The sequence below is a fragment of the Lepus europaeus genome, unplaced genomic scaffold (genome assembly GCF_033115175.1).
Source record: "Lepus europaeus isolate LE1 unplaced genomic scaffold, mLepTim1.pri SCAFFOLD_28, whole genome shotgun sequence".
NCBI lineage: Eukaryota > Metazoa > Chordata > Mammalia > Lagomorpha > Leporidae > Lepus > Lepus europaeus.
The window spans coordinates 1,744,138-1,748,515 of record NW_026909158.1 but is presented as its reverse complement, the minus strand read 5'-3'; positions in this window follow the sequence as shown (position 1 = coordinate 1,748,515).

Below are 4,378 nucleotides of genomic sequence, written 5' to 3'. Positions count from 1 at the left end.
TAAATGTTCCCTGATAAAAAACATTCAAAACAATAAAGTCCATCGATAATATCAAGAAAACACAAACACAGAGGCTTTCACAATATTTTGGATTGAGTTAGCCAAAACACAACCGGATATTTCTTGTTTCATCCAGTCATATCCGGACAAACTGGTGTGGAATTCGTATGCAATGGACCGAGAAAATCACAGTAAAATGGTTTTGGAGAAAAGCAAAGTCTTTTCGTTAGGCAAGTGCATGAAATGTCATCTATACAAACAGAAATATCATGTTTGTTTGCCACAGTTCCTCTAGCTTTCTCCCTAGAAAATACGAATGTGTAGTGCTGGTGTCTCCATGTGGAACCAATTACCGATTCCAAGCACAAAATTAAATGTTCCCCGATAAAAAACATTCAAAACAATAAAGTCCGTGGATAATATCAGGAATACAAAAACACAGAGGCTGTAGCAATATCTGGGATTGAGTTAGCCAAAACACAACCGGATATTTCCGGTTTCATCCAGTCATATCTGGACAAACTGGTGTGGAATTCGTATGCAATGGACCGAGAGAATCACAGTAGAAATGGTTTTGGAGAAAAGCAAAGTCTTTTCGTTAGGCAAGTGCAATTAGTGTTTCTGAGGTGCAAAATTAAATGTTGCCTGATAAAAACATTCAAAACAATACAGTCCATCAATAATATCCAGAAAACACAAACACACAGGCTTTCACAATGTTTCGGTTGAGTTAGCCAAAACTCAACAGTATATTTCTGTTTCATCGAATCATATCCGGACAAACTGGTGTGGAATTCGTATGCAATGGATTGAGAAAACCACAGTAAAAATGATTTTGGAGAAGAGCAAAGTCTTTTCGTTAGGCAAGTGCATAAAATGTCATCAATACAAACAGAAATATCATGTTTATTTGTCACAGTTCCTCTAGCTTTCTCCCTAGAAATACGAATGTGTAGAGCTGGTGTCTCCATGTGGAACCAATTACTGTATCCAAGCTTAAAAAAAAATGTTCTCCGATAAAAAACATTCAAAACAATAAAGTCCGTGGATAATATCCAGAAAACACACACACTGAGGCTGTATTAATAGCTGGGATTGAGTTAGCCAAAACAAATCCGGATACTTTTTCACTTTCATTAAGGTCATATCCGGACAAAGTGGTGTGTAATTTCTATGCAATGCACTGAGAAAATCACAGTAAAAATGGTTTTGGAGAAAAGCAAAGTCTTTTCCTTAGGCAAGTGCATGAAATGTGATCTACACAAACAGATATATCATGTTTGTTTGCCGCAGTCCCAGTAGCTTTCTCCCTAGAAAATACGAATGTGTAGCGCTGGTGTCTCCATGTGGAACCAATTAGTGATTCCAAGCACAAAATTAAATGTTCCCTGATAAAAAACATTCAAAACAATAAAGTCCGTGGAAAATATCAGGAATACAAAAACACAGAGGCTGTAGCAATATCTGGCATTGAGTTAGCCAAAACACAACCGGATATTTCCGGTTTCATCCAGTCATATCTGGACAAACTGGTGTGGAATTTGTATGCAATGGACCGAGAAAATCACAGTAAAAATGGTTGTGGAGAAAAGCAAACTCTTTTCTTTAGGCAAGTCCATAAAATGTCATCTATACAAACAGAAATATCATGTTTGTTTGCCGAACTTCCTCTAGCTTTCTATCTAGAAAATACGAATGTGTGGAGCTGGTGTCCCCTTGATGAACCAATGAGTGTTTCAACGGTAGAAAATTAAATGTTCCCTGATAAAAAACATTCAAAACAATAAAGTCCATCGATAATATCAAGAAAACACAAACACAGAGGCTTTCACAATATTTTGGATTGAGTTAGCCAAAACACAACCGGATATTTCTTGTTTCATCCAGTCATATCCGGACACACTGGTGTGGAATTCATATGCAATGGACCGAGAAAATCACAGTAAAATGGTTTTGGAGAAAAGCAAAGTCTTTTCGTTAGGCAAGTGCATAAAATGTCATCTATACAAACAGAAATATCATGTTTGTTTGCCACAGTTCCTCTAGCTTTCTCCCTAGAAAATACGAATGTGTAGTGCTGGTGTCTCCATGTGGAACCAATTACCGATTCCAAGCACAAAATTAAATGTTCCCCGATAAAAAACATTCAAAACAATAAAGTCCGTGGATAATATCAGGAATACAAAAACACAGAGGCTGTAGCAATATCTGGGATTGAGTTAGCCGAAACACAACCGGATATTTCCGGTTTCATCCAGTCATATCTGGACAAACTGGTGTGGAATTCGTATGCAATGGACCGAGAGAATCACAGTAGAAATGGTTTTGGAGAAAAGCAAAGTCTTTTCGTTAGGCAAGTGCAATTAGTGTTTCTGAGGTGCAAAATTAAATGTTGCCTGATAAAAACATTCAAAACAATACAGTCCATCAATAATATCCAGAAAACACAAACACACAGGCTTTCACAATGTTTCGGATTGAGTTAGCCAAAACTCAACAGTATATTTCTGTTTCATCGAATCATATCCGGACAAACTGGTGTGGAATTCGTATGCAATGGATTGAGAAAACCACAGTAAAAATGACTTTGGAGAAGAGCAAAGTCTTTTCGTTAGGCAAGTGCATAAAATGTCATCAATACAAACAGAAATATCATGTTTATTTGTCACAGTTCCTCTAGCTTTCTCCCTAGAAATACGAATGTGTAGAGCTGGTGTCTCCATGTGGAACCAATTACTGTATCCAAGCTTAAAAAAAAATGTTCTCCGATAAAAAACATTCAAAACAATAAAGTCCGTGGATAATATCCAGGAAACACACACACTGAGGCTGTATTAATAGCTGGGATTGAGTTAGCCAAAACAAATCCGGATACTTTATCACTTTCATTAAGGTCATATCCGGACAAAGTGTTGTGTAATTTCTATGCAATGCACTGAGAAAATCACAGTAAAAATGGTTTTGGAGAAAAGCAAAGTCTTTTCCTTAGGCAAGTGCATGAAATGTCATCTATACAAACAGATATATCATGTTTGTTTGCCGCAGTCCCAGTAGCTTTCTCCCTAGAAAATACGAATGTGTAGCGCTGGTGTCTCCATGTGGAACCAATTAGTGATTCCAAGCACAAAATTAAATGTTCCCTGATAAAAAACATTCAAAACAATAAAGTCCGTGGAAAATATCAGGAATACAAAAACACAGAGGCTGTAGCAATATCTGGCATTGAGTTAGCCAAAACACAACCGGATATTTCCTGTTTCATCCAGTCATATCTGGACAAACTGGTGTGGAATTTGTATGCAATGGCCCGAGAAAATCACAGTAAAAATGGTTGTGGAGAAAAGCAAACTCTTTTCTTTAGGCAAGTCCATAAAATGTCATCTATACAAACAGAAATATCATGTTTGTTTGCCGAACTTCCTCTAGCTTTCTATCTAGAAAATACGAATGTGTGGAGCTGGTGTCCCCTTGATGAACCAATGAGTGTTTCAACGGTAGAAAATTAAATGTTCCCTGATAAAAAACATTCAAAACAATAAAGTCCATCGATAATATCAAGAAAACACAAACACAGAGGCTTTCACAATATTTTGGATTGAGTTAGCCAAAACACAACCGGATATTTCTTGTTTCATCCAGTCATATCCGGACAAACTGGTGTGGAATTCGTATGCAATGGACCGAGAAAATCACAGTAAAATGGTTTTGGAGAAAAGCAAAGTCTTTTCGTTAGGCAAGTGCATGAAATGTCATCTATACAAACAGAAATATCATGTTTGTTTGCCGCAGTTCCTCTAGCTTTCTCCCTAGAAAATACGAATGTGTAGTGCTGGTGTCTCCATGTGGAACCAATTACCGATTCCAAGCACAAAATGAAATGTTCCCCGATAAAAAACATTCAAAACAATAAAGTCCGTGGATAATATCAGGAATACAAAAACACAGAGGCTGTAGCAATATCTGGGATTGAGTTAGCCAAAACACAACCGGATATTTCCGGTTTCATCCAGTCATATCTGGACAAACTGGTGTGGAATTCGTATGCAATGGACCGAGAGAATCACAGTAGAAATGGTTTTGGAGAAAAGCAAAGTCTTTTCGTTAGGCAAGTGCAATTAGTGTTTCTGAGGTGCAAAATTAAATGTTGCCTGATAAAAACATTCAAAACAATACAGTCCATCAATAATATCCAGAAAACACAAACACACAGGCTTTCACAATGTTTCGGTTGAGTTAGCCAAAACTCAACAGTATATTTCTGTTTCATCGAATCATATCCGGACAAACTGGTGTGGAATTCGTATGCAATGGATTGAGAAAACCACAGTAAAAATGATTTTGGAGAAGAGCAAAGTCTTTTCGTTAGGCAAGTGCATAA